Here is a 23,534-nt window from a genome sequence, read left to right on the forward strand (position 1 = left end):
AGTGTTCATTTTGGGGAAACAGCATGGCTTTTGGGGAAGAGCAAGAAAGCTTGGACAGCCCAGGGAACCCCATCTTGTTAGTAATAATAATGACTTCCAGGTTTTTAAGGTAGTTACATGGTGGTCAGCACATAGATGCCAGAACCAGTCTGTCAGAGTTTGAACTCCAACTCTCCCACTTATGAGCTGCATGACTTTGATTAAAAGGCTTAATCTCTCTATGCCTCATTTTCTTCATCTGTAAAATGGGAATCATAATGGTGTATATAAAAGCTTCCAGAATTTTGCCCAGCACATAGTAGGGACTTGATAAATGACAGGGATTATAATTCCTATTGCTGATATTAATTAGTATAATTACCTGGGGAAACCTATATGAATATGCTGAAGTTTGCCAAGGACCGCTTTCCAGAAACAACAAACCACAGAACCAACAGGGTCAACAGCATGCCTTTTGAAAAACTGGCCACAAATTGCATTTTTACAAAATCTAATTTTCTCATTAACCTCTTGTTTGGGAAATGCTTTGTCTTTGAAATCATGTGAGGACTCCGTCTTGGCTCGGCAGGCACTCCTCTGGCTTTTAGGCATGAGCTTGCTGTTTCCTTTGCCTAGAACATTCTTACCTCCCACCTCCACCCAGACATCTGTGTGGCTACCTTCATCACTTCCTGCACTTCTTTTCACAGAAGTCACCTTCTCAGTGAGCCCATCCCTGGGCACCCTGTTCAGAATCTCAGCTACCCTGCCCCTACACTTCATACCTATCTTCTCAGCTTTGCCTTTTTCTTCTTGGCACCTTGTCTGACATACTATCGTATTTATTTTGTTGGTTACCCACTCCCAACTGGAAGGTCTTTGAGGTCAGGGATTTTGACCATTTTTTTCATGATGTTTTCTCCAGCGCTCAGCACACAGCCAAGCACGTAGTATGGACTCAATGACTGTGGCATGTGTGAGTATATAGGTGGGAAGGAGGATTTCCTGGCGGGTTCTGATTTTAGAATTTACCTGGTACAGCTGAGCTTCACTGAGCTGCTACCCTGTGCCAGCCGCGGGCAGTGCCTGACATCTGCCATTTCACTTCATCTTCACAGAAGCCTTATGGATGGGAAAGCTAGGGCTTATAGAGATTAAGAAACTTATCTGGTCACCAGCTTATAGGTGGTAGAGTCTGAGGACTGTGCTTTCTTCTCCTGGACAGAAAGTGCTGCCTGAGCCCTCCCCTGTACCCAGCCTGTCAGGGAGGCCTCCCTGGGTGGTTTCTGAGCTGGCTGCTTTGCAGGGCTAGAAGGCCCATCCCTCCTCACCTGCCTGTGTCTGTGGGAGGCTCTTGGCAAGGGCGCTGTGTCAGGCGGCCCAAGTGCTTTCAGCACTTGGGGGTGGCAGGCTAATTAACTGGCCTGCTGAGCAGCTGGTGGATGACTGGGGATTGTCTGAAGTCTGCCTAGAACCATGGCCTGGGGCAGGGCTCCTTCCAGCAACTTCCCTGGAGAGCTGGCTGCAAGGCAGGGCCAAACCAGCCATCATGATAGTGTGAAGGGCATTTTCTGTCAAAAGAGGATGTTGGACAAGAGTTGGAAAGACTTGAGTTCTGATCCTGGCTTTGCCACTAGCTAGTTGTATAAAACTGAGCAAGTTACTGAGCATTCCTGGTTCCCACTGCTTACGAAATGGGAGCAGTAATCATGCTTACCTCCCAAACTTGTTGGGAAAATATATGCAATGTGATTAGCCCAGGTGCAAAAATAAATGTTAGATATTTATGTTTATTATGATTTATTATTAGCTACAGCCCCCCTCATCTGTAAAATGAGAGGTTTCATTCGGTAACCACAGGCCTGGCACTATTGAGCAGTAGGTGCTCAATAAATGTTAATTCCCTTCCTAGTCCCTTATTCTTCCTTTAGCATCAGATTCCTGGTCTGTGTTGTCCCTGGGGCTCCAACACTCCTGGCCCTGGCCTATAGGTTTTCTGTGGGCTCATGAGTAATGAGCCATCTTCCCAGGGCAGTGGGGCTAAGTGCTTTGGTGGACATTTTGGAGCCATTGTATTAGAAACCCCCTCTTTTTCCTTCTTTACTTCCTTCCTTCCATCCCTTTTATTTTTGTTGATCACCTATTAAGTGCCAAACATAGCGAATACAGCTGTGAGCAAGACAAGGTTCTTGCTACTGTGGAGCATAGGTCCAGTTAGAATTAGGTAGAGAGAAAGTAAATGAACAACCATGCAAGAAAATAAACTCTTTGAAAAGTAGAAAATAGAATGGTGGAACAGAAAGTGATGAGTGTGGGGAGAATAGCAAAGCCACCTTAGATAGGGAGTCAGGGAAGACATCACAAAGGAAACAACATTTGAAGCAGGACTTGAAAGATCAGAACAGGCCAACCATACTCAATTGGGCGAAGGGGTTTCCTGCTGAGGAAATAGCACAGGCGAAGGCCCTGAGGAGGGATGGAGCGTAGCTGGTGCCCCTATACTTCCTAATGGGAAGTGCCCAGTAAAGACACAGCTTTGCACTTCCAGCCCAGGCAAAGCAATCAGCCTGCATCTTCAAGGGTTGGCTGCACTTAAGATCCGGGGTGCTGCCACGATGTTCTTTTTGCAGTTAATTTGCTGCAACTGGCAGAGGTCAATCATGTCCACATTCCTCAAGGCCCCTGCCAAAGCTGGCCCTTCTCACAGATGCTGGTTTAAATTAGAGGGGTTCTTTGCAGCAGACTAGATTTAGCAGTGATTAACCCCAAACTGGTCCTATTGCCTTGCCCTCCTGATGGGCAGGTGGAAGCATGCTGGGCGAGGCTGGCATCTAGCACAGGCGGTAGATGCTTGCTCTTGCCATTGCAATGAGAAAGGAGCCCATCAGCTCTCCTTCTAAGCCTGGGCTCCTACAGCAGCCAGAATGCCAGTCAGACCCACTGGTTTCCCATCCACGGTGCTCCACGCCTGGCCCTAGCCTTGCTCTTGCCTCTTCCTTGCTGTGCACATTCCTGCTCCACTCCACACCTTTGCCTGCCTTGTCTCTGTACCCGCAGGAGAAGCTCTACTCATTTTTCCAGACTGTGCTCAGATTCTACCCCCCTATACAAGTACCTCCTCAGACACCCCTGGGGAAATTCACCTTTTCTTCCCCATTCTTCTAGTTTCTCTTTGAATATAAGCCCTTTAAGGCATTGGTCATCATCTGTATTGTGTTGGGGAGACTGAGTTCCAACTAAAGTGGGAGCTCCTGATGGCCAGGGATCCATGTCGTTCATCTCTGCAGCTACAGGACCTAGCATGAGCTTTGGCATCTGATTCATTCAGCAAATGTGTATTGAAGGTCACTGTACCAGACACTATGAGAGGTAAGGGAATCACAGCTGTGGACAAGGTGTGTTCCCTAGTTTTAAGTTGTTCCTAGCAAAGAGGCCATTGTAACACAGAGGGCTGAGCAGATTACGGTGTGGACTCTAATAGATGCCCAGTTGAGCCTGGGTGGTTCAGGATGGCTTTTTAAAGTCATACAGAGTGAGGAATCTGAGGCTCAAAGGAGTGAAATAACTGGCCCAAGATCTCACATCTAGTGTATGGCAGAGAAAGTGCTCAAATCCAGGCCTAAGTGCCCTTTGCACACAGCCATTTGTGGAATGGGTCCTCCTCTGTCTACACTCTCCATTCCAAGCTAGCATACTCCTTTCTGATCCTCAGCCACAAAATAAACAGGTAAGGGATCAGACCCACTCGGCCAGAGACTGGGCAGCCTCGCTGCATTCTGATGCAAAAACCTGTTCTCAAGCTACTTCAAACTTTTGATGGTTCTTGAAGTCATAGAGAGGCTTTCAGCTGAATCCAAGGCAAGCGAACAGATTTCCCATCTGCAGGGTATTTTGAAACCACTCGCTTCTTACTCATGTTTTATTTGTTTGTTTTTCTATTACAAAAATAATGCATACTAATTGTGGAGAATTTGGGGAGAAATACAAATCACCCATAATTCCACCACCCAGAAATAACCATTGTTACTATTTTGGTATATTGAGATAGTTATTTGGGGATATTACTTAGAAATTGCTATAATATATAATTGCTGTTTATTAATTTATGCAAATACATGAATATGATTAACTTGTATATATTTAGCTTGTTGTAAAACTTACACATTCCGGTGCCTGGAAATTTCAAAGATCTGCTGCTCCCAAAGAGAGCTCTTAAACCTAATTCTGTATGGTCCTTTTCACGTGAATAACATATATCTGTTTCCCTCCCTGTCTTCTCTACCAGTCTGTGGGCTTCAGAAGGGAACCCTGAGCCTTTCTCATCATTCCCTCTTCAGTACACAGTGCATAGCAGACACACAGCATTGGATGGAATGGATGTGTCTGTGGCCTGGGACGGTGTCCTGGGGTCCTTCCATTTGGCTGTCTTAGGCTGAGTGGTGCTGGTTATATATTTCTAAGGACAGCTCCCCCTTCTCTACTTTAATTCCTTGTTCACTAAGGAATTAAAGTATCTTACAGCAGGAATTTGTCTTTTACTTCAAGGAATCCCTGGGTTCCAGGAAGTGCCTTGCACAATGAAAGCCCTCAATCCATGTTTGTAAAAGCCTGAATGACCGGAATAATGCCACTGTTTGGTAAATAGTGTGCATGGATTATCACCACAGCCCTATGACGTGGGTCTAAGCATATCTTTATTTATCACATGAGGAAACTGAGGCTCAGAGAAGTTAAGCAGCTTGTCCAACGTCCGTGTGTTGCTAACTGGCGAAAGCCAAATGTGTGGTCAGCCTCCATCAGCGTTCTATTTGCTTTCTTCATGGGGCTGCTTTTCAGATACCTGTCCTCAGATACCCGCCTGGCGAAGGAACCTGTTGGCTCGTGCCCCTTCACTTTTCTAAGGCTGGGTGAAACACCACAAGGGTAGGGCCGCTGACAGGGAAGATCTGCCATGAGGGCGCAGCCATCTGTGTGAGCCACCTGGCCTCTGGGCCCTGACCCCGGCTCCTCCTGGGCCCCCTAGATGCTCAGTGTAGCCACTTCTCCCTCTGTGTCCTTCACCACCTATCTTTTTCACAGCTCTGTTTCCCCTCTTGTCAGCAGATCTCTCAACAAAATGTTTTCCATCACTGCTGCCTATTTTTAGCCCTTTTATCGGAGTTATTTCCTTTGGTAAATAGCTTCCTGGCATGGGGTGAGCAGCCTAACTCGGGAGCCAGCAAGCACAGTGTGGATGGGGGTGTGGGTTGTGTGGGCATCTGGGGTGAGAGGGAAGAATTGAGGAGCCATGGACCAGGCCCCACTATTGGGGGCTGCTTTCTGTTCCAATGGTGGCAGCAGCAGCAGGAGCAAGATGCTCATTCATTCCATTTCAATTTGTTAAAACCGTTCTTTGAGAAGGCAGCACATGTGCACAGGCCTCGGAAGCAGACAATCAGCGACAGGCGCCCAAAATAGACTCAAAATCAGCAGCATTTTGTTTTGCTCAAGGCTTTTCATGCCTGCAAGGGGAGGAAAGAAAGGATCCAGAGCATTTTCTGCTTCCAAACGCACATCTATTTTACAATAAGACAAATGACTCGTATTCCTCCTATTAAATCCAGCAGTGTCCCCTCCCCACCACCCCTTCTCTGAAGCCCTCGCCAGCATTTCCTTTTGTGGCTGTAAGAGAAGCAAATAGCAGTTCACGCATCTCCAGTGCAGAGTGCCTCTGCCTCCTCCGGCTCTGCCTGCGAGCTGGGCTTTTACAAGCTGAGATTTTCATAAATTAACGCTGCGCGTGCTGCTGTAGCTGCTGTAATGGCTTTCCAGAAGGTGCTGTGAGCCAGGCCCTGCTGGAGAGAAATGAGCCAGTGATTTGCTAGTAGAAGGCTCTTGGCCACAGTCAGAGGTTAAGCCAGGCAGTTGCAGATGTCCTGGGCTGCTCTCTGAGTGCAGCCTGATGTCATTGAGCCTCTAGAAGGGACATCGACTTGGGAGATTCACTGGTGACCAAGGAGGCCACACATGCAGGGGGTGAGTCCCAGTGGGAGAATGGGATGCCTGGACTCCAGTTCTGGCCCTGCTCTGTGGTGACATTGTGACATTGTCCAGCCACCATCCCCTGGAGGTCAGTTCCTCCTAGTATACACTCTGAGTACAGTAATACCTCCCATTTGTAGTACTTACAAAATGGGAATTTAACACTTATTTGTGCAATATGTTGACCATCTAGGTCAGGGGTCTGCATATTTAGGCTTGTGTGCCAAATCTGGCCATAGCATTGATTATACATTATCTATGGTTGTTTTTTGCACTACAGGGCAGGGTTGAGCAGTTGTCATGCAGAGCGGATGACCCTAAAGCCTAAAATATCTACCCTCTGGCTCTCGACAGGAAAGGTTTGCTACCTTTGATCTAAGTGGTGAGTCCCAGGAGAGCAGAAACCCCTCTGAGAGGTTTAGGGACATGTTCACACACCCAAGATTACTCAGCTAGTAAGTGGCCTAGATGTAAATGTGTGTGTGTGTAAGTTTCAACATGCAGGACTATCAGGGAAGTGATCAGTGCAATGTGTACAAGTAGAGCCAGAATTTGACAAAAAAAGAAATCTCTCCCAAGAATAAAAGCCATATGATGTGTACGTAGGTGGGTAAGCTCAGTGCCTGACTTAATGTTTCTGAGCAAGGAGTCTATTCAGGCAGACTCTCCACCACTTCTGAGCTGTGTGGCCTTGGGAAAGTTTTTAACCTCTCTAAGCCTCAGTTGTCTCAATTGTCAAATGGATATAATAAGACTTATTTTGCAGGACTATTATGAGAATTCAGCATGATAATTTAAGTAAATGCTTAACATGGTTCCTGGTAAATATTAGGGATTCTCTCCCAGGCCTGGTTCCCTTCATTGGTTCCCACTGCTAGTGACAAGCCCTTCCTTGGTCTTCGTCTATCTGCCCTTCATAACACAGCTCAAGTAGCTGGACAGAGACGGAGAAAGGGCCCTGACAGTCATTGGTGGCAACTGACTATAGAGGTTGAAGTGTTTTAGAATCACTAGACCTAAGTTCAAATCTTGACCCTACTACTCACTGAACCAGATCATCTTGAGTATGTTGATTTACCTTTCCAAGCCTTGCTTTTCTCCTCTGGAAGATAGGAAGGAAATAGACACTTCGTTGTAAGGCAAGAAGAAAGAGTAAATGCAATGATATGTGTTAGGTATTTAGAGCAGAACCTGGAATTCAGTAAGTGTAAATAGTAAGCACCCAATAAATGTTAGTTGTTATTCCCCTCCTACATGACCTGGTCTAGGTAGATTCTAGCTTTTCTGGAATTCTCATGGGAATGATTGGCTTTGAGCATCTCTAGGCCCCTCTTGGACCCCACCTTGGAGACAAGAGGTTCTGAGAAGGCCTCTGTCCTGTCTCACTTAAGTGGAAAGTACTATAAAACCCAGAGGCCCAGCATGTTAAACCAGCCCAGCGATGATCCTGGCATGGGGACCAAACAGTCTTTGAAAATATGTGTTTTCCTAGATAAAACCTCTAATTGGACAATTATATCTTTTGGCCTTATGCAGACTTCATGACTTTGGAAGCTGTTAAACGGAAAGCTCTATGAATGTGATATATTTATTTCTGTGGCAATCTGACTGGTGCTGTTGACCCAACCCGGGGGGTGGGGCTTCCAGGACTTGCTAATTTCTCTTTACCAGGTGGCTGTTACTGTGCCTGTACCCTCGGAGAGCCACAGCCAGTTGTCACCGAAACCCAGATGAGGGGCTTCTGGCTGCCTAAAAGATTGTCCTGTAGCCAGATTGATTTCCCAGGAAAAGAACATGGTGCTTGGGAATTTCTCTGGGAAGTGTCACATTTTTCTTTCTTTTTTTTTTTTAATTTATGAAGAAGACATTTATTTTTTACAGTTATGGAGGCTGAGAAGTCCAAGATCAAGGGGCCCCATTTGGACTCTATGAAAAGTCCAAAGGTAGCTCAAGACATTACGTGGTGAGGGGCTGAGTGTGCTTGCTCAGGTCTCTCTTCCTCTTCTTGCAAAGCACCAGTCCCACTCCCATGATAACCCATTAATCCATGAATCTCTCAATACTGCCACATTGGGCATTAAATTTCAACATGAGTTTTGCAGGGAATGAATATTCAAACCATAGCAGCTACCATTTATTGAGTGTTTATTGTGTACCAGGCACTATCTTAGGCAATTTGATTTATTTTCTTGTCAGTCAGCATTTCAGTTGTTTCCACTTTTTTGCTGTTATGGGAAGTACTGCATAGACCTTCTTGAACATTGTCTTCATGGGCATGTGAACAAGATTTTCTCTTGGGAATACACTTAGGAGTAAAACTGCTGAGTAGAAGGTATGTGAATGTTCAACTTTACCAGCAATGCAAAATTATTTTTCAAAGTGACGGTAATAATTTATCCTCCCACCAGAATGTGTAAGCCGACTTATGGGATACTCATCCTATCCTACATTTGGTTCTTATTTTTCCTAAGCTGATGAATACAAAATAGCATTTTGGCTGGATGTGTATTTCTCTGATTACTAACAAGGTGGATAATCTCTTCTTATATAAATTGGCCACATGTGTCTCCTTTTCTGTGAGATGTCTGTTCATGTCTTTTACCCAGTTTCCTACTGAATTGTTTGCTTTATCTTGTCGATTTGTAGGAGTTCCTTATATTTTGTATACTAATCTATAGGGTGTTATATAATTGCAGGTATCTTCTTCCTGAATGTGACTTGGTTTTTTTACTTTCTTTAAAGTATTCTTAGCATAAGTTCTTGGTTTTAATGGCATTGACTTATCAATCTCCTCTTTAACGATTAGCACTCTTTGTATCTTGTTTAACAAATTTCTCTCAATCTCCTTTAATTTCTTTTGAAAGTTTAAAGTTTTTTTATTATTATACTTTAAGTTTTAGGGTACATGAGCACAACGTGCAGGTTTGTTACATATGTATACCTGTGCCATGTTGGTGTGCTGCACCCATTAACTCGTCATTTAACATTAGGTATATCTCCTAATGCTATCCCTCCCCCCTCACCCCACCCCACAACAGGCCCCAGTGTGTGATGTTCCCCTTCCTGTGTCCATGTGTCTCATTGTTCAATTCCCACCTATGAGTGAGAACATGTGGTGTTTGGTTTTTTGTCCTTGCGATAGTTTGCTGAGAATGATGGTTTCCAGCTTCATCCATGTCCCTAAAAAGGACATGAACTCATCATTTTTTATGGCTGCATAGTATTCCATGGTGTATATGTGCCACATTTTCTTAATCCAGTCTATCATTGTTGGACATTTGGGTTGGTTCCAAGTCTTTGCTATTGTGAATAGTGCTGCAATAAACATGGTGTGCATGTGTCTTTATAGCAGCATGTTTTATAATCCTTTGGGTATATACCCAGTAATGGGATGGCTGGGTCAAATGGTATTTCTAGTTCTAGATCCATGAGGAATCGCCACACTGACTTCCACAATGGTTGAACTAGTTTACAGTCCCACCAACAGTGTAAAAGTGTTCCTATTTCTCCACATCCTCTCCAGCTCCTGTTGTTTCCTGACTTTTTAATGATCGCCATTCTAACTGGTATGAGATGGTGTCTCATTGTGGTTTTGATTTGCATTTCTCTGATGGCCAGTGATGATGAGCATTTTTTCATGTGTTTTTTGGCTGCATAAATGTCTTCTTTTGAGAAGTGTCTGTTCATATCCTTCGCCCACTTTTTGATGGGGTTGTTTGTTTTTTTCTTGTAAATTTGTTTGAGTTCATTGTAGATTCTGGATATTAGCCCTTGGTCAGATGAGTAGATCGCAAAAATGTTCTCCCATTCTGTAGGTTGCCTGTTCACTCTGATGGTAGTTTCTTTTGCTGTGCAGAAGCTCTTTGGTTTAATTAGATCCCATTTGTCAATTTTGGCTTTTGTTGCCATTGCTTTTGGTGTTTTAGACATGAAGTCCTTCCTCATGCCTATGACCTGAATGGTATTGCCTAGGTTTTCTTCTAGGGTTTTTATGGTTTTAGGTCTAATATTTAAGTCTTTAATCCATCTTGAATTAATTTTTGTATAAGGTGTAAGGAAGGGATCCAGTTTCAGCTTTCTGCATATGGCTAGCCAGTTTTCCCAGCACCATTTATTAAATAGGGAATCCTTTTGCCATTTCTCATTTTTCTCAGGTTTGTCAAAGATCAGATAGTTGTAGATATGTGGCATTATTTCTGAGGGCTCTGTTCTGTTCCATTGGTCTATATCTCTGTTTTGGTACCAGTACCATGCTGTTTTGGTTACTGTAGCCTTGTAGTATAGTTTGAAGTCAGGTATCGTGATGTCTCCAGCTTTGATCTTTTGGCTTAGGATTGACTTGGCAATGTGGGCTCCTTTTTGGTTCCATATGAACTTTAAAGTAGTTTTTTCCAATTCTGTGAAGAAAGTCATTGGTAGCTTGATGGAGATGGCATTGAATCTATAAATTACCTTAGACAGTATGGCCATTTTCACGATATTGATTCTTCCTAACCATGAGCATGAAATGTTCTTCCATTTGTTTGTATCCTCTTTTATTTCATTGAGCAGTGGTTTGTAGTTCTCCTTGAAGAGGTCCTTCACATCCCTTGTAAGTTAGATTCCTAGGTATTTTGTTCTCTTTGAAGCAATTGTGAATAGGAGTTCACTCATGATTTGGCTCTCTGTTTCTCTGTTATTGGTGTATAAGAATGCTTGTGATTTTTGCACATTGATTTTGTATCCTGAGACTTTGCTGAAGTTGCTTATCAGCTTAAGGAGATTTGGGGCTGAGACGATGGGATTTTCTAGATATACAATCATGTCATCTGCAAACAGGGACAATATGACTTCCTCTTTTCCTAATTGAATACCCTTTATTTCCTTCTCCTGCCTGATTGCCCTGGCCAGAACTTCCAACACTATGTTGAATAGGAGTGGTGAGAGAGGGCATCCCTGTCTTGTGCCAGTTTTCAAAGGGAATGCTTCCAGTTTTTGCCCATTCAGTGTGATATCGGCTGTGGGTTTGTCATAGATAGCTCTTATTATTTTGAGATATGTCCTATCAATACCTAATTTATTGAGAGTTTTTAGCATGAAGGGTTGTTGAATTTTGTTGAAGGCCTTTTCTGCATCTATTGAGATAATCATGTGGTTTTTGTCTTTGGTTCTGTTTATATGCTGGATTACGTTTATTGATTTGTGTATGTTGAACCAGCCTTGCATCCCAGGGATGAAGCCCACTTGATCGTGGTGGATAAGCTTTTTGATGTGCTGCTGGATTCGGTTTGCCAGTATTTTACTGAGGATTTTTGCATCGATGTTCATCAGGGATAGTGGTCTAAAATTCTCTTTTTTTGTTGTGTCTCTGCCAGGCTTTGGTATCAGGATGATGCTGGCCTCATAAAATGAGTTAGGGAGGATTCCCTCTTTTTCTATTGATTGGAATAGTTTCAAAAGAAATGGTACCAGCTCCTCCTTGTACCTCTGGTAGAATTCAGCTGTGAATCCGTCTGGTCCTGGACTTTTTTTGGTTGGTAAGCTAGTAATTATTGCCTCAATTTCAGAGCCTGTTATTGGTCTATTCAGAGATTCAACTTCTTCCTGGTTTAGTCTTGGGAGAGTGTATGTATCGAGGAATTTATCAATTTCTTCCAGATTTTCTAGTTTATTTGCATAGAGGTGTTCATAATATTCTCTGATGGTATTTTGTATTTCTGTGGGGTCGGTGGTGATATTCCCTTTATCACTTTTTATTGGGTCTATTCGATTCTTCTCTCTTTTCTTCTTTATTAGTCTTGCTAGCGGTCTATCGATTTTGTTGATCTTTGCAAAAAACCAGCTCCTGGATTCATTGATTTTTTGAAGGGTTTTTTGTGTCTCTATTTCCTTCAGTTCTGCTTTGATCTTAGTTATTTCTTGCCTTCTGCTAGCTTTTGAATGTGTTTGCTCTTGCTTCTCTAGTTCTTTTCATTGTGATGTTAGATTGTCAATTTTAGATCTTTCCTGCTTTCTCTTGTGGGCATTTAGTGCTATAAATTTCCCTCTACATGCTGCTTTGAATGTGTCCCAGAGATTCTGGTATGTTATGTCTTTGTTCTCATTGGTTTCAAAGAACATCTTTATTTCTGCCTTCATTTCATTATGTACCCAGTAGTCGTTCAGGAGCAGGTTGTTCAGTTTCCATGTAGTTGAGCAGTTTTGAGTTATTTTCTTAATCTTGAGTTCTAGTTTGATGGCACTGTGGTCTGAGAGACAGTTTGTTATAATTTCTGTTCTTTTACATTTGCTGAGGAGTGCTTTACTTCCAACTATGTGGTCAATTTTGGGATAGGTGTGGTGTGGTGATGAAAAGAATGTATATTCTGTTGATTTGGGGTGGAGAGTTCTGTAGATGTCTATTAGGTCCACTTGGTGCAGAGCTGAGTTCAATTCCTGGATATCCTTTTTAATTTTCTGTCTCATTGATCTGTCTAATGTTGACAGTGGGGTGTTAAAGTCTCCCATTATTATTGTGTGGGAGTCTAAGTCTCTTTGTGGGTCTCTAAGGACTTGCTTCATGAATCTGGGTGCTCCTATATTGGGTGCGTATATATTTAGGATAGTTAGCTCTTCTTGTTGAATTGATCCCTTTACCATTATGTAATGGCCTTCTTTGTCTCTTTTGATCTTTGTTGGTTTAAAGTCTGTTTTATCAGAGACTAGGATTGCAACCCCTGCTTTTTTTTGTTTTCCATTTGCTTGGTAGATCTTCCTCCATCCCTTTATTTTGAGCCTATGTGTGTCTCTACACGTGAGATGGGTTTCCTGAATACAGCACACTGATGGGTCTTGACTCTTTATCCAATTTGCCAGTCTGTGTCTTTTAATTGGAGCGTTTAGCCCATTTACATTTAAGGTTAATATTGTTGTGTGTGAATTTGATCCTGTCATTATGATATTAGCTGGTTATTTTGCTCCTTAGTTGATGCGGTTTCTTCCTAGCCTCGATGGTCTTTACAATTTGGCGTGTTTTTGCAGTGGCTGGTGCTGGTTGTTCCTTTCCGTGTTTAGTGCTTCCTTCAGGAGCTCTTTTAGGGCAGGCCTGGTGGTGACAAAATCTCTCAGCATTTGCTTGTCTGTAAAGGATTTTATTTCTCCTTCACTTATGAAGCTTAGTTTGGTTGGATATGAAATTCTGGGTTGAAAATTCTTTTCTTTAAGAAAGTTGAATAATTGGCCCCCACTTTCTTCTTGCTTGTAGAGTTTCTGCTGAGAGATCAGCTGTTAGTCTGATGGGCTTCCCTTTGTGGGTAACCCAACCTTTCTCTCTGGCTGCCCTTAACATTTTTCCTTCATTTCAACTTTGGTGAACCTGACAATTATGTGTCTCGGAGTTGTTCCTCTCAAGGAGTATCTTTGTGGCATTCTTTGTATTTCCTGAATTTGAATATTGGCCTGCCTTGCTAGACTGGGGAAGTTCTCCTGGATAATATCCTGCAGAGTGTTTTCCAACTTTGTTCCATTCTCTCTGTCACTTTCAGGTACACCAATGAGACGTAGATTTGGTGTTTTCACATAGTCCCATATTTGTTGGAGGCTTTATTCATTTCTTCTTATTCTTTTTTCTCTAAACTTCTCTTCTCGCTTCATTTCATTCATTTATCTTCCATCACTGATACCCTTTCTTCCAGTTGATCGAATCAGCTACTGCGGCTTGTGCATTTGTCGCATAGTTCTCGTGCCATGGTTTTCAGCTCCATGAGGTCCTTTAAGGACTTTTCTGCATTGGTTATTCTAATTAGCCATTTGTCTAATTTTTTTTCAAGGTTTTTAACTTCTTTGCCATGGGTTCGAACTTCCTCCTTTACTTCATAATAGTTTGATCGTCTGAAGCCTTCTTTTCTCAATTCATCAAAGTCATTCTCCATCCAGCTTTGTTCCGTTGCTGGTGAGGAGCTGCATTCCTTTGTAGGAGGAGAGGCGCTCTGATTTTTAGAGTTTCCAGTTTTTCTGCTCTGTTTTTTCCCCATCTTTGTGGTTTTATCTACCTTTGGTCTTTGATGATGGTGACGTACATATGAGGTTTTGCTGTGGATGTCATTTCTGTTTGTTAGTCTACCTTCTAACAGTCAGGACCCTCAGCTGCAGATCTGTTGGAGTTTGCTGGAGGTCCACTCCAGACCTGTTTTCCTGGGTATCAGCAGTGGAGTCTGCAGAACAGTGGATACTGGTGAACAGCAAATGTTGCTGCCTGATTGTTCCTCTGGAAGTTTTGTCTCAGAGGAGTACCCAGCCTTGTAAGGGTCAGTCTGCCCCTACTGGGGGGTGCCTCCCAATTAGGCTACTCAGGGGTCAGGGACCCACTTGAGGAGGCAGTCTGTCCGTTCTCAGATCTCCAGCTGCGTGCTGTGGGAACCACTACTCTCTTCAAAGCTGTCAGTCAGGGACATTTAAGTCTGCAGAGGTTTCTGCTGCCTTTTGTTTGGCTATGCCCTGCCCTGAGAGGTGGAGTCTACAGAGGCAGGCAGGCAGGCCTCCTTGAGCTGAGGTGGGCTCCACCCATTTCGAGCTTCATGGCCACTTTGTTTACCTACTCAAGCCTCAGCAATGGTGGGCACTCCTCCCCCAGCCTCGCTGCCGCCTTGCAGTTTGATCTCAGATTGCTTTGCTAGCAATGAGCAAGGCTCTGTGGGCATAGGACCCTCTGAGCCAGGTGCAGGATATAATCTCTTGGTGTGCCATTTGCTAAGACTATTGGAAAAGCACAGTATTAGGGTGGGAGTGACCCAATTTTCCAGGTGCTGTCAGTCACCCCTTTCTTTGACTAGGAAAGGGAATTCCCTGACCCCTTGCACATCCCGGGTGAGGCGATGCCTTGCCCTGCTTTGGCTCACGCTCGGTGAGCTGCACCCACTGTCCTGTACCCACTGTCCGACACTCCTCATTGAGATGAACCCGGTACTTCAGTTGGAAACGCAGAAATCACCCATCTTCTGTGTCGCTCATGCTAGGAGCTGTAGACTGGAGCTGTTCCTATTCAGCCACCTTGGCTCCCAGCTCCCCATTTTTCTCTAAAAGATTGAAAGTTCATTTTATCAGGGCTTTTTGGTCCTCATAGAAAACTCTTATGGTCTGGGTTGAAAGCATCTGACTTCAATGGTTAATTCATGGCTGATGAACATTTTCTTTGGGTACCCAATCCCAAGAGCTCTTCTAAAAGTAAGCAATGGAGCTACAAAGACATTTCCAGACCAAAGTCAAAATGAGACTGACTGCACACAGAAAATATGTTAATTAGCATAACACAAGCTTCTATAACAAGAAGGTACCACAATGTATAAAGGCACAAACGCAATAGAAATTTAGTTCTCATCCACATTTTAGTCCAAGGCTAACATTTCTAGCCAGTGGATAGCTCTTCTCCACCCAATGATTCAGGAATCCAGCCTTGAGGCCATAAAAAATTAAATGTGATATGCAAATAGAGTGCCGTTGGGTCTAGTACCTGGTCAACCATGAGGGCTGTCACTATCTTTATCTGCAAATCTCTTGCCCTTAGATCAGTGTCTAGCATGTAATAGGTGCTCAGTAAATGTTTGTGAAAGAAATGAATGAATGATTATCCTACTAGTTCTATTCCTTTCTTCCCTGACTTGGGTCACCTGACAGAAAAGCCAAATTTCTGGTCAACTATTTCGGGCCACTTCAAAGGTACATCTGTTGACCCCAGAGTCCACTGGTTAGTCAAACGTTCCTCCTCCTGCTCCCACAAAATCCTGAATTAGTTACTCATCCATTTTACAAATTGATTTTATTAAAGAGAAATTTAAAATTATATAAATTTGGGAGTATCCAAAACAATCTGGTGTATGGATATTTTACCCAAGGATCTCTGATTAGAGTTTCCCTTAGAGGGCATCTAGGCCCACAGCTGCAAAAATGACCCAGCTTGTGAGCCAACCCACTTGGCAGTGGCTTCCTGAAGATGAATTCTGAAGGCAAGCATGCTGTGATTGATTAGTAATGTCTGCCATAGGCAGAGAAAAGGAAAATGATAAACAAAGTCCTGTGTAACCTGCTAGACCCTATCAAGTCTAAGATCCTCATATGTATAGGGCTGAGGTTCAAAGAGAAGAAGTGGTACACAACTACCATTGGAGACATAGGTTGGAGGGCCTAGAAGGTCATTGGAGGCAGAATGAAAATGGTGGAAGGTCTGCTGGAAAATTCTCTTAGAAATAAAGAATTTAAGAGAGCTAACTGCTAGGAACAAGCCAACGATGGTAGCTATCTCTAAGAAAAAAGAAAGGAGTCAGAGCATGGGGTGTGATGTGGTTTGGAATCTTGCTGGGCTTGGTCAACCTCATTTGTGCCAGGTTAGAGGGGGAAAAAGAAGCCTGCTGTCCTTGCCCATGTTTCTTTCTGCATATCATAAGGTAGTTTCATGAACTCAGTGGGCAATAGGTAGATGGCTGGGGTTCTCCTAGGCCTCTGGGATGCCTCCCATGGAGATCTGGGCACAGAGGGCACCGTCCAGCCCGTGAGCACCACGACTCACCATACCTGGTCCTTCCTCTGTGCCTCCTCTGTGCTGGTTCCTGGGTGTCCAGAGACATTGAATCACGGCCCTCAACCCAGGTGAGCTCACAGTCTAGAGGGAGACAGAGAAGTCCTGTATTTCTTGGATCCTAAGATGATATGGTTACAAAACAGTTTATCAATTTAATGACAGAATTTCAGGAAGACAAAAAAACAAACAAAAAACCAACCAACCAATCAAACGAACAAACAAAAAAAACCTCCCAGCTTAACCAGAGGCAGATTGTAGGAGCTATCCTGACTTTACCAAAGGAAAAATGGGACCACCTGCATGATTTTTAATCAAGGAAATAAATTCAATCAGTGGTTACAATTCAGAGTGATCTGTTCTGTGACGTGGAGAGTGCTGGGGAAGGTGTGGTTGATTCTGCCTTGGAAGGGAGGTCAGGAAGGTCAGAGCCCTGGAAAAAGGACATTTGAGGAGGAGTACGCCAGGCTGACAAAGCGGGAAAGGGATTCCCAGCAGTGGGAATGGCATGGTCAAAGGAACAGGGCATATCCATATCCACAATAGCAAGAGCATGTGTAGGTGAGCCTGGATAGACAGCATGCAAATGGTGAAGGGCCTCTATATATCTAGAGCAGCAGGTGGGAAGTGAGGCTCCAGCCAAGAGAGAGCCACAGCCCCTTTCAGAATGGGGGCCTAGAAGCCGATCAGCCATCACAGCTCCATCTCCTTCAGCTGCTCCCAGCGTGGGAGCACAGATGCTTGGTAAACAAGGGATGGTCTATTTAAAGCCACCTGTAAGTTGGTTCCAGAAGGCACACTGTAGGGTAGAGAAGGAGAGAGGGAAGGGGAATGTCAGGAGGAAGAAGCATGCAAGAGGGCTCAGGAGGCGGGATTCCAGCCTAGGCTCAGCCCTGAGCTCACCGTGGGGCCTGGGGCAAGTTTCTGCCTCTCTCTGTGCCTCAACTTCCTCAGTCTTGTGTAGTGGTGAATTATGTAGGCTCAGGAACCAGCTGTGTGGGTCCCAGGCTAGGATTCCTCGCTTGTGATCTGCGAGCATTGGTCAAATTACTTAACCACTGTGCCGACGTTTTCTCCTCTGTAAAACTGAGATAATAATAGTACCTAGCTTTTAGAGCTGCTGCGAGGATTAGATGAGGTAATGCATGTAAAGCATTTATAACGGTTCCTGGCACACACTAAACACTCAAAATCAGCTATTTTTAAAATTATGATATGATGATGGTGTTGGACTAGCTTAGTGGGTTTTAAACCTTAAACCTTGGAATCTTTCTCCTAACAGATTTGGAACTTCAGTGGGTGAAAAAGGTCACATTGAGCTCTTCTGGCTGGAAGGTGGAGACCCTGAGCCTTGCCACTTTAGCATCCCCCTTACCCAGGACTACCTCCCAGCTCCCCGCACCCCAGGCACCTCTGCAGAACCTTTAAGCTCCAGGAAATCCAGATTAAAAGCAATTGTCCCAGAGGATCTCTGAGGTCCTTTTCGGTTGCTCCTTTTAATCCAATTCTTGCTTCAGAAGCTTGAGTTTATATCTGGAAAAGCTGTCTTTTACAGCTCAAAATCCATTTTCCAAAAGCATCAACTGAGCCAGGCCCTGGGGGACAGTGTGGTAAAGGCAAACCAGGGCAGATATGGAGAAGTGAGGAAGGTATGTGAGCAACAATCCTGACTGCAAAAGCTCACAAACAACCAAATACCACCATTATGGTTTTTTCTTTAAGTCAATACATTTTTATTTAAGGAAGTTTACATGTTGTGATTCGTTCCACTGCCCATCAGGGTCATCTTAGTTCCTCCAAATCTTGAGTCAAGATTTATCTTCAAGATAGGCCTTTCTAGAGATTCATGCTGAATCCACAGTCCTTCTGTCCATCTTAGTTGGGCTTCTTTTGTCTCCACTTCAATACAGACATACTGATGAAATACTTTAAAAACTTCCTATACAGAATCTTTAGGGTCTAATTCTTCAAATAATTCACTTCAGGGCCCTAGCAGTTGAATTGTAGAAAGCATATTGTTATTTTGGCTAATGAGCAAAAATGCATTATTCTTTAATATTTTTCTAATGTTGAGGTTGTGTTGCATCCCATTTTCACTCGTGACCTTAGCAGAAATGTTACAGGTCTCATTGTCACCACTGCGATGTGTTTGCTGTGAATGGAAACATAGCTTGTTTCTCAATGTAGCCCCATTAACAATCTCTGGATCGCATGATCAACAGTGCCTATTCTCTTTGAGAATGGGGCATCACCTTCACAGTTCTTAGGATAAGCTATGCATACGTGACTGCCTTCATTTGTCACGGTCCAGGATAGTTTCTCATTCTTTTTTGTCTAGATGGTCAGGCGCTGTCATTGCCCTGTGTGCAGTGTGCCATGGTTGTCTCTTCTCTACTTAGGAACTGTCTTATTTCCTCACCTCTAATCTGAGAATAGCAGATGACCAACAAATCAATATTGGATCTATCAAAGGGATCTGAATATGGGCACCTCTATGTGAACTGCTTCAAGCTGGATTCAATGATGTCCCAAACAGATGTAGATCCTGACCATGTGGATGTTATTGTCTAGGGGGAAAGATCAATTAGGGTAAGTGTGATACGGATCAGGACTTGAAAGATAAAATTCCACGGTCCAGAACAACCATTGTGGGACCCTATAACCCACAAAAAGTAGGGGTTTGCCTTCAGGATCTGCTAGGGCTGAACCTTGGGAGGACCTTGAGAAACTTTATCTTGAAGTCCTGAAATGGAAGATCTCTTTGCTTCCTGGGACCCCAAGACCCACAGCAGAGTTCTGCCTGGCTTTTCAGCATATAGAGATGGCTGGCTGCTTGTTGTGGACGCTGTCATAATTGCACATGCACTTTAGACATTGGCCATTCAACTTCCAAGGCAGGCTATGGAGGCCACAATGAGCAAAAGATAAGGATACAAGCCCAATCTACAGTTAAGTCCTGACCCCTATCACACTTATTGATCTTCCCTCCCAGAATAACATCTGCATGGCCAGCATCCACATATGCTTGGATCATCATTGAATCTAGCTTGAAGCAGGCCACATAGAGGCACCCATATTCATCCCTTTGATTGATTCAATATTGATTTGTTGCTCATTCAGCGCCTATCTTCATTGACTATCCTCTGCTTGTCCTTCATCTGCATCTTCCTCTGGTCACATACCAGCTGCTTCAGCCACCTTGGGCTTGTCACTGTTGTTTAAGCACTCCCACCACTTAATGATCAGGTTCTCTCTGCCTGGAATACCCTTTCCTGCATCACTGCCTTCTTTCCACACCTACTAATCTCCTACTCAATCCTCAAAATAATTCCAAATGCCACCTCTTCTAGGAAGCCTTCCTAGATCACCTCAGAATTTTTTTATTCCTCCATTTCCTGTCCTCCCATAGAACTTATACAGTATGTGACATTCCACTTTAATTTGAATTATATTTTTGTCATTGCCGTCACTATGTTATAAAGCTTCATGTGGGCAAAGATTTTTATCTTACTGGTCTTCATAGTTGAATGTTTGGGGGAAGTCCATGAACTTGGGCTTTTTAATTCCTAGGTCTCTCTGGGTATGCAAACTTAGGCAAGTTATCTAATATGTCTGAGTTTCACTATTCCCACCTGTAAAATAGGGATTTTTAAAAACTTGTGATAACAAGTTTATTGTTAGCATTAACTAAGATGACTTGTATGAAGTAACAATGAAAATAAAATAATAGTAATGAGAGCTGATATTGACTAAGTGCTCATTTAGGCACTGCTCTAAGCTTTTTACAAGTAGTTCATTTAAAACACTTTTTAAAAATTTTGAAATAATGATAGATTTGCAGGAAGTTGCAAAGATGGTACAGAGAGATCCCATGTAAAGATAGAACTGAGAGGTCCCTTTCACCTGGTTTTCTCCAATGTTTACACGTTATGTAATTATAGTACAGTTTCAGAACCAGGCAATTGACTGTGTATTGTTCTGTGTCCTTTTCTCACTTGTGTAAAATTGTGAGGATCTTACACAATCACCACCACAATCAAGATACAGAACTCTCCCCTGTCCACAAAGATCTCCCTTGTGCAGCCCCATCAGAGTCATACCCACCCCTCTCCCTTCCGCCACCCCCAGCCCCTGGCAACCAACTATTAGTATGTTTTCTATCTGCAAAATGTTGTCATTTCAACAATGTTATCTAAGTAGAATGGCAAAGTATGTGACCTTTTAAGATTGGCTTTTGTTTTTTTCCCACTCAGCATAATGCCTTTGAGATCCATTCAGGTTGTCTGTCTATAGTTCATTCCTCTGTTCCTGGTGAGTTCTGTTCCGTGGATATGCCACCAATATACCACTGATATACACCGATATACCACTGATACATGACTGACTGACAGACCATGGTTTAACCAGGAAAAGTATCTGGGTTGTTTCCAGTTTTTGGCTTTGACGTATAAAGCAGCTATAAATATTTGTGTATAGATTTTCATTTCAAATATAAGTCTTCATCTCACAGGGATAAATGCTTGGGGGTGCCATTGTTGAGTTACATGGTTAGTATATGTTTAGTGTTTTAGGAAGGAAGTCAAACTCTTTCCGAGAGTGGCTGTACCATTTTACATTCCCACCAGCAATGTGTGAGTGATTCAGTGTCTCTACATCTTTGCTGGAATTCGGTGTTGCCACTATTTTAATTTTATCTGTTCTAAAAGGTATGTAGTGACACCTTATCATGGTCTGACTTTCCATCTCCCTAATAGCTGGTGATGTTGAACATTTTTTCACTGCTTATTTGCCATCTGTATATTCTTTTCAGTAAAATGTCTCTACATGTCATTTACCCATCTTCTGGTTGGATTGTTTGCTTTTTAATGTGGAGTTTTGAGTATTCTTTATATATGCTAGATATGGGTCCTTTGCCAGCTATGGGATTTGCACAATTAGCTCAGTTAATCCTCACGACAACTCGTGAAGAAGATACTAGGATTATCCCAATTTAATAGATGAGGAAGTTGGGGCACTGAGAGGTTAGCACTGTGTGTGGCACACAGCAGGTTTCCAGGGAAACATCACAGTGAATTTCATGCAGATGGAGCTCAGACCAAAGGTACAGTAGCTTGAGGTACCTTGGTGGAATGGTGGAGCTGTTGGAGATAAGGAAGAGGAGCTGAAAGTGAAGGCCAGCAATGAGTAGAGGGACTTCGTACCAGGCCATCAGCCCATTTACCAGGTTGAGGAGTTGAGGCACAAGCACTAGAACAGATTTCTATCTGTCTGTGTCATTAAGTTTCTGTAAGTTTCACTAAGTCTTTGAAAATTGTGTCTCTTTTCAACTGCGTCCTACCTTTCTCCTGTGCTGCAAGGTTTGATGGTAGCTGGCTGGTTTCTACTTCGGGGACTTTTTTTTTAAAGAAGGGATTTCTCCTGTGTCTTCTCTATCCATGGCACATAGAAGCAGGCTGCTGCTGCTGTCATGGAAAGCACAGTAACGAGTCAGGATACCAGTTGTCGGTGCCAGCATGGTAGTGAATAGTGCAGGAATTGAGTGCAAATAATTTCCCTGGGCTTTCCATCTCCATATCTGTAAAATGGGAGTGACAACAGTAGCTGGCTGGCAGAGTGATTGTATAGATTAGATAGAGAGGAGAGGTGGAGAACAGGGGCATTGGTAACACTCATGGGTTCAGAGTGGAACTCTTTCCTTTCTAGCTATGTAAACCTGAGCAGCATGCTTAACTTTGCTAAGCCTCAGTTTTCTTATCTGAAAAATGGGGACAATCACAGTTCCTACTTTATGGACTTGGTGTGAGGATTAAATGAGATATTGCACATAAAGCACTTGCAAAGATCCTCTCTCAAGATGAACATGATTAGTAATAACTAACATCTATCAAGCACTTACTTTGTGTCAGAATCTGCTTAAGTTCATCAAAATTAAGATTAGACACCAACACAAGGACTTAGGTGCAAGTTTATATGGGAGGGGATCCCAGGAAGCAATGTGAGAGAACAGGGAAGTGAGATGGGGAGGAGTCATTTTGGTGGGCAATGGGGGCTCAGTCCCACTGGACATCCTCTTAGAGACTGAGAAACACACCTCAGAATCTCCACTGCTGTGTTTATCCACAATCTTCCAGTCCTTATTGGTGGAGGGTCACTCCTGGGGCATTCATTCCACCACACCTTTGACCTGCCCTGTGCTTGGGCTAAGCGTATAACCATGACCAGGGAGCATCATCAGGAGAAAGACTCAGGAAGGCATTGGCACATACAAGGAACTGAACTATCTGTATGGGGCTTTGAGATTGGCTGAGGGGAAATTGATGAATGCTAGCAGTGTCTGCCACACCACTTTAAGCACTTTATAATATTAACTCATTTACTTCATGCAACAACACTATGAAATGTTCTATTATTATCCCCATTTTATAGATGAGGAAACTGAGACACAGAGGGGTTTTACAACTTGATCAAGGTTCTCCAGTCAGTCTGATTTCAGAGCCTGCATTCTTTTGTTATTTTTATTTTTTGAGACAGGATCTCACTCTGTTGCCCAGGCTGGAGTGCAATGGCACGATCATGATTCACTGTAGCCTCAACCACCCAAGCTCAAGTGATTCTCCCACCTCAGAGCCTCCCGAGTAGCTGGGACCACAGACACACCACCATGAAGGCTAATTAAAAAAAAAAATTTTTTTTTTGTAGTGATGGGGTCTCACTATGTTGCCCAGGCTGGTCTCAAACATCTGGACTTAAGCATACCCCCTGCCTTGGTCTCCCAAAGTGCTGGGATTACAGGCATAAGCCACCATGCCTGGCCAGAGCCTGCATTCTTTCGAGAAGTTTTGACCATAATTCTCAGTAAAAAATGTATTTTATATCACAATTCCACTCCCAAACACACTTACACTAAATAAATAAAAGATTCCTAAAACAATACTCATCTGTACCACGTGCAGTGCACTCTGAAATTTTCTGTTTTTTTTTTTAATCACGTTATTTTAAAAATGGT

The 23,534-nt window shown here is 43.3% G+C and overlaps 1 protein-coding gene and 1 non-coding gene across 4 annotated transcripts in view; one reads left to right on the forward strand and one right to left on the reverse strand.

The window, feature by feature from the left end:
* The window catches only part of NAV2 (neuron navigator 2), a 775,852-nt gene that overhangs the window by 229,417 nt on the left and 522,901 nt on the right, over window positions 1-23,534 (forward strand). The gene's annotated exons all lie outside the window — the stretch shown is intronic.
* LOC115936377 (small nucleolar RNA SNORA1) lies at window positions 18,641-18,776 on the reverse strand. The gene has a single exon (XR_004071869.3). It is a non-coding gene; the product is annotated as a small nucleolar RNA SNORA1 (small nucleolar RNA).

Source organism: Gorilla gorilla, chromosome 9 (genome assembly GCF_029281585.2).
Source record: "Gorilla gorilla gorilla isolate KB3781 chromosome 9, NHGRI_mGorGor1-v2.1_pri, whole genome shotgun sequence".
Lineage (NCBI taxonomy): Eukaryota > Metazoa > Chordata > Mammalia > Primates > Hominidae > Gorilla > Gorilla gorilla.